The sequence below is a fragment of the Phragmites australis genome, chromosome 16 (genome assembly GCF_958298935.1).
Source record: "Phragmites australis chromosome 16, lpPhrAust1.1, whole genome shotgun sequence".
Lineage (NCBI taxonomy): Eukaryota > Viridiplantae > Streptophyta > Magnoliopsida > Poales > Poaceae > Phragmites > Phragmites australis.
In genome coordinates this window covers 9,765,171-9,772,815 of record NC_084936.1, presented here as the reverse complement: position 1 = coordinate 9,772,815, position 7,645 = coordinate 9,765,171, and the positions used below count along the sequence as shown (strand labels likewise).

General features: G+C 39.7%; 1 pseudogene; it reads right to left on the bottom strand.

Annotated features, from left to right (window-relative positions):
• Positions 1-2,416: 2,416 nt before the first annotated feature.
• LOC133895259 (two-component response regulator ORR12-like) lies at positions 2,417-4,358 on the bottom strand (annotated as a pseudogene).
• Between the last annotated feature and the right edge of the window lie 3,287 nt (positions 4,359-7,645).

Here is a 7,645-nt window from a genome sequence, read left to right as displayed (position 1 = left end):
GGACTTGTGAACCAGAAACTTGTAACGAAGAATCCAGACTTCACTAAGGACTACTTATTGAAGTGTCTGCTTCACCACCAATACAAGAAATTCATACTCTTACCCTACAGCTATGAGTACGCGTTTGCATGCCAGGGTGTCCTCATTTTATGGACAACTCAATTCTAGTACTAATTTGCTATGGTGACATATTCTGCAGTTTTCATTGGATCCTCTTTGTCATCCACCTAGACTTGAGCAACATCATTGTCTTGGACTCACAAAAGAGAGATAAAACAACTTACCAACACCTCATCGACATGCTAAATAGGTTAACTCAATGATTTAATCTACTCGATGATTGCATCTAAGATTAATTGTTATTCATATTCACGTACAGGGTGTACACAAGATACTGCAAAAAGAGTGTTATCCATTTTCCATTCAGGAAGCAGTATGAGGTAAAAACAAACTTTTCGGTACACAATCCATATTCATGTCTTGCATTTCCTACTGAATAAAAAGGTTTTATTCATTCCACTGACGAATCCTTTCCTCTTGATGTGTATGAAGCAGGCACCTGACAACAATCTCTGTTCATTTTATGTTCTTACTTTCATGCACACATTCAGATCGGACGGAGACACTGTTAGGTTCAATGATCTTGAGGTATGAAATAACACATCGATGTCTTCTTTTCAATTTCTACACATATTCAAGGACTAATTCTGTCGATTTTTCAAACGGAACGCTCCAAACTAGGCATAAGTGTGTTACAACCTGCAGAAATACATGCCCTTCAAGTGTACTAATAGTAAATACGAGCTGTCTGTAATAATAGTACAGACGGTTTCTATTTGAAGCTATCTGTGATATTCGTTTTATTACAGATGGCTCTAAATACAAGCCATTTGTATTAAGATTACAGACGGTTCTCAATGGAAACCGTCTGTACTAAAAGCGTCCCACCACTTCTAGAGGCATCTCATCATTATTATAGAGGTTCTTATTTAGAGTCGTCTGTGATAATCTTTGCACAAACAGCTCCATAGTAACCATCTGTACATGGGTGTCCCACTAAATCATTTATATAGTAGTGGGCACGGCCCGTCAGCTATCATGCCATGCTGGGTCAGCCCGGGTATTGTTGTGGCACGGCTAGCCCGGCGGGCATGGTGAGAAGGCGGGGTAGCGTAGGGGTAGGGCAACCGAGCGGTGGGGTGGGACAGGGCGATCGGGCGATGGGGTGGCACGGCAACAGGACGAGGCAGCACTGTGGGGGCAGGGAGACTGGGCGGTAGGGCAGGGCGGCATGGTGAGGTAGCGGCACGGGGGGCGGTGCGACCAGGATGCGGGGTGGGGCGGCTGGGGACGGGGCGACACGACAGCGTGGCAGGGCAATGGGGCAGAGCAAGTCATGCCCGTGCCCATGCCGGGCCGTGTCTGTGCTAACTCGTCTAAACCAGGTTGTGCCAGCCTAGCCCGCCTACCCCTGAGGCCGTGCCATGCCTAGGCCATGCATACAGTGCCGTGCCTTCGACCGGTCCAGTAGCCATGGCCTATTTGAATAGCACTACCTTCCGGCACAAATAAATGAAAAAAAAAGATAATATGGCGTCTGCTTTGTGTGACATCATTCTCCGCTCTGCTCACACTACTACAAAAGCTATTTTTGAGACACCTAGGTTTCATTTTTACTGGCGGTTCATATGACAAACCGCCTAAGTACTCGGCTGTGGCTCCGTGCGGATGTGAACCGTATATGGAAACTAATTTTCACAGGCGGTTCGTTATGTGAACCGTCTGTAAAAATAACTCCATTTTCACATGCGGTTCACATAAGGAACCGCCTTAGAAAATATCTATTTCCATGGGTGTCTACTTTGATAAAAGGCAATCATGGGTGCACATAAATTTTGTAGAGGTTGCTTGTCCAAATGAAATGCCAAAGATTATAACACAACACAGAATTAATTGAAATCAAAAGTGTCTGCGCTTTCCAGCATGGAAATCAAGGACCAACGTAAGAGTATATGCAACCAAGCAGAAAAAACGGTAATTTTGAGATGATTTAGGCCTCTCCAATGCTACACCTTGGTTTATGTTTTAGATATTAAATGCATGTTTTTGTAGGATAAAATTTGATGTGCCAAGCAATTGAATGATGAAATAGGAGTTAGTGTGTCATGAAAGAAACAAGCAATGCTCGAAATCCAGAAGACAAGAAACAATAAAAAATGCATTGGCAAAAAGATAGTGTTGATATTCCATAATCATATATATAACTTATAGAAGTTTGCAACAGATCAAACAAAACTGATAACAAAACCAAGACCATACATGGTCACATCTAAACAATGATTTATAGATAAAACTCAGCAGATAATCCCACGTGAGAGTTGCATTCTATCTTTATTCATTGCCTCCCTCTTGCTCATCAAATGCAGCTCAGAATGTGAGGCACATCGCCAACTTTTACAGGCTTCAAGATAAAATGCTTTGCTCATCCATCCAAGCACCTACATACAAAAAATGCATCTAACTCAATCTGAGTAATGTACTTATAATTAGATAAAAAATATTTAACTAATTCAATGATTTGATAGTTTTGTTTTTACTCATCACTTATTGATCCTTTCCGAGATGCTGTCGGAGCATGCAATCACCATTGGGATGTGCTTCGACTTGGGTCATTTCTGAATGAGAAAAACAAATTTGGTTATTAATTAATAAGGCTTTAAATATTTAGAGACACCAAAGTACATGTTCAACAAAAAAACTGCAAAATTGTGCAAAGTTTTTTTCTTCAAAAAGAACTTACCTTCACTACCATAAGTAGATCATAGCCAGTCATATTAGCCATACAACAGTCAGTCAAAATCAAGTTCATGTCATGTTTCTATGTCCAAAGTTTTCGAAGACGAACAAGTCAAACATAGTAAATAACCACTTTAACTTAAAGAAGTAAGTACATTCTAGTATAATAATATTGAGATACCGCATCCAAGAACTTCAAAGCCTGCTTGGGACCCTCCACAACCGTCACTTCAAAAAGAAAGAAAAACATGAAAACACTTAGGCGACAACTTTAGGAGATATGGTTTGTAATCTCAATAGAAGCTGGACATTTCAATATATTGAAAATGCTTGTATCTTACAGTCTATTGATGTATTATACCTTTATGGCTAATGACATAGAAAATAAAGCAAATGAACTCATTACTTTCTTTTAATTTAGTGTGCTAAAGCTGATTTATTGGTTTATTGTCAGGCACGGGGTTGACTCAAGAATGAAGAATGAAGAATGGTTTGCAATGTTGTGAGGATTTGTATATTGATATTTTACTTCTGTTTATGTGTATGACTTTGTGACATTGAATGAAGATGTTCGATTGCTATGTGTATGATATGTGTATGTTGTTTGATCTGTTGTTGTTTGAATGCAAATGATCCATGAATAATTTATTGTTGATATGTCAGTTTATATTCAGTAATATATGAATGCAGTACTGTATAAATGCACATTACAGACGGTTCTATGTCTACAATAGTCTGTACAAATACACAGTATAGACGGCTCAAAATTGGAGCCGTCTGTATTGAACTATCTTCACAGACGGCTCGAAACTATTCCTATATCACAGACGACTCAAAACCTGGAGCCGTCTGTGATAATCTATAGTATAGACAGCTCTAGTCACGAGTCATCTGTACAAATCTTTGTACAAACAGTTCAAAACCCATATATACAAATCTGATTTGTACAAACTCTTTTTCATAGACGGTTCAAAAAAATGTCCCGCACAGGTGTTGTGAACCGTCTGTACAAATGGATTCTCTATTAGTGTAATAATATTGAGATACCACATCCAAGAACTTCAAAGCTTGCTTGGGACCCTCCACAACCGTCACTAAAAAAGAAAGAACAACATGAAAACACTTAGGCAAATGGAAAGAAGGATGGATGACCGGAAAATAGCATGACCTATATATGATATTACCATGCAAAATCTATTTGCTATATATAGTTTTTACATAAATGGTTCAAATTTCCTATTTACCACATAGTTCATGGTGCATCGGATTAACATAAAAAAGTGTCAACCTAAGCATTACATAAGAACATAAAGTGTTGCTATCGTATATATCCCTATCACTATTACATACTAACATTCTCTCTTGGCAAAAAAATAGGTATACTAATGAAAATGAACATACTCGGAGAGTAATACATCATAAAAGACTAATTACACAATAATATGGAAATTCCTAATAACCACATCACCTTGAATGTTGCAACTCTTTAAGACCCTGGAAGCAACAAGGAAATCAACACGAGAATCGTCGACTATGAGCAAATGGGGAGAAGCACCGTCCATGACACTCTCAACACAAGTTTCTTTGGGATAATTGCCCTGCTTGGAGGTCGACACTGCAAAACTTTGATATAGGGTTCTTTGTATTACAATGTCCTTGAAGGATTGAAGCCAAAATGGACATGTTTATATATAGTAAATTGTGGTTGTACTAATGATATTCTTAAGATAGTCAATGAACAATAGCCAGATCTAGCTATCATATCTTACAACATGATAAGTGAGAATACATATATCATTGTACTAATGATATCCTTAAGATAGAGAACGAATAAACAGTAGCTAGATCTGGTTGTCATATTATCATTGTACTAACAATATTTTTAAGATAGAGAATCAATGAACAGTAACAGGATCCGACTATCGTACCTTACAACACCGCAATTGAGCATATATATCATTGTACTAGTGATATTCTTAAGATAATTAATCAATTAATGAACAATAGTTGGATTCGACTGTCATATCTTGTAACATGACAAGTGAGCATATATATTATTGCACTAATAATGTTCTTAAGATAGAGAGATCAATGAATGGTAGTTGGATCTCACTGTCATATCTTGAAAGACGACAAGTGAGTATATCTTATAGAAGCACACCGTCACATCTGAGTCATCTGAGTAGGGATGGCAATGGACTCTCATCCCCTGTTCCCTGATGAGTAACAATCTATTAGAGGCAAATAGAGAGCCAATTTTCTCCCCTATGGGGCCATTAGCGGGAGAAATCTAGCCCCACTGGTGGAGCAGGGTCAGTGTTGTTCTCTTGCTCCCATTCCTCATGGGACCTTGAGTCATGTGCATGCGAGCCTTCCCAATATAGTTTAGGAACCCCTGGCCCAATGAATGTTTGAGTCCACTGGGTGAAGTCAGCGGGGGATTTTTGCTTGCGCAGGGTTTGAGCTGTTCACCCATGCTCCGTTGGAACAACCCCGTTGCTATCCCTACATCAGGGCCTAGATGTTTCTCTCTTCGTTGGCGAATGCAGTGTCACAACCCTCCAACCATGCCCCACGGAATGGCTGAATATATGGTGACCTTTACCAAGACATAACCACATGGTCACGGCACAAACCGGAAATGATTGCCCTCATGTCAGATCCTGGCATCTAATATGCATGACCCTTTGTGATTTCTGCACTAGCCCCTAGATCCATATGCTAGTGCTCATAGTTTTTACAGCAATGAACCATCATACATTATGTGGAAGCCTATACAATAAAACCGAATAGTTCACGCCAGTATTTAGTTTAAGTTTAAATAGTATACCACATAGGTCCAATTTAAAGAGTTCAATTATGTCCAAAAAAAAAATCTGAGGTGACACAAACAATAATCCTCTCTATATCATAAATTGGATCTCCTCTAACCTCTGGATTTTGTGGATAACAAGAGTGAGTATATGAAATACTCAATAAATAGCAGAAAGGCAAATGCAAATATAAAAGTGGAATGTACAAGCTTGAAGGAAGAGACTAACATAATTTGTTTGCAGAAAAGTAGTATTTATACAACAGACTGACACTTAAGAATAATAAATAAAGCAGTATTTTACAAGTAGAACATCAATTAAGTGAATGAAATAGTGAAGCTACAACCACCAACTCTGTTCCACAACTCAACCCCTTGATAGCATGTGGAGCCATCACTAGTCACAGTGCACCAACCCAGACTCACCCTTCCAACCCAACATGTTATTATGGTTGCATTTGTCTACTAGTGTGAAATTCCAAACCACTCTTGACCGTAAGTACCGTTATTCGAATAGTTTTATACTCTACAGAGATTGTATCACTTTACCTATAATTGGTGATTAACTCATTTGCGAGCATCCATCTGTGCTTTACATATGCCAAGTGATGTGCGTTCAGTATCACTACAAAGCCTTTCATCAATGTCGTCTGGTATTGGCCTCATCCAGCGAGTTCCCTTATACCGGTTGGGGAGGGACGCTAGCTGTAAGTGCTCCCACACTAAGATCCCCATGTGAACTAGGTACCACACTCAAGTGCACCATAACATGTCCTTTACGGCTTTGTGAACAAGTTACCACTCTCCCGCCTATGCTTATAAAAACTAATGTCAGCTTCTGAGGATTACTACGCTAGGCCTAGTGCCCGTTAGGGCTGTGGTTGTACTCCTTAGTTTGCTCAATGGTGCAAAAAAGATCGGACCTTAACTCGAATTGAGCCTGCCCTTGGACCAACAACATGAGGTACGCCTTCCGTACTTGTGCAATGCACTATAGGCTCAAACTCTGAGCCAACAAGTTTTAGTTATTATTACCTCATCAACAACACCCTAGATGTGAGACTTCACTAAGTGACATTTACTAGCACACTTAGAACCAACCACAATGACATCGCTGTGTAAAAAACTAACCCTTGCATCTGACATCCCATGCCATACACCCAGACCAAAAGGTTACGACCCACCCACCAAGATGACGACACAATAAGCATTGTTAAGCATGACTCATTCATGCACTAATCAAGTTTGACTTTAGCAATCATAACTCCTCCTAGGGTGACAAAACCAGAGGTACGATATAGACCAGGGTAAAATGAATCAGATAACTATAGGTTTGATCTAGCAATGGTGTACCAGTGTAGAGGACATAATCATACCCATACAATATATTTTAATTATGAAAATGTAAGATCAGAATGCTTCAGGGAATACTACTTGCCTTGCTCTTCCACAAAAGTTTGATTGAATTCACTAGTATAGAAAGGGAATACTGCTAGTTTATGAGCTAAATTGGCAGATCTAACCGTGAGCCATTACAAACCTACAATGATCTAGAATCGGCAGTGATACTTCACTTCCAGTTCATAATACCAATCGGCTGTGATAATAACTATTACTGCCGGTACAAAATCTCATGGATAGAGCAATAATTGAGCCAATAGGAACCGGCTGTGATCATATATACTTGTATTCCAAACCGGTAGTGATAAGTTTTATCACTAATGGTTCAATATCTAAACAACGGAGCAATAATTGAGCAAAGATGAACCAGTAGTTTTAATTATTGTCACTGTCAGTTCTTATTCTACCAGTGGTGATAATTCTTCTATAAATCGAGCATGTCTCCCTCAGTCGTGCCCCACATCTCATTTCGCTCTCAATCTCTAGAATCCGCCCCTGAGGGGTAGTGGCAGCCGAATCGTTGCGGTGGTCATTGTCACCACTACGGTCGCCTCTAACCATTGTGTTCGGCTTCCACGTCCTTCAAGCTCCTCGCCATCTCTTGAGTTCGAGCCACCTCATTTCCCCGAGCCATCT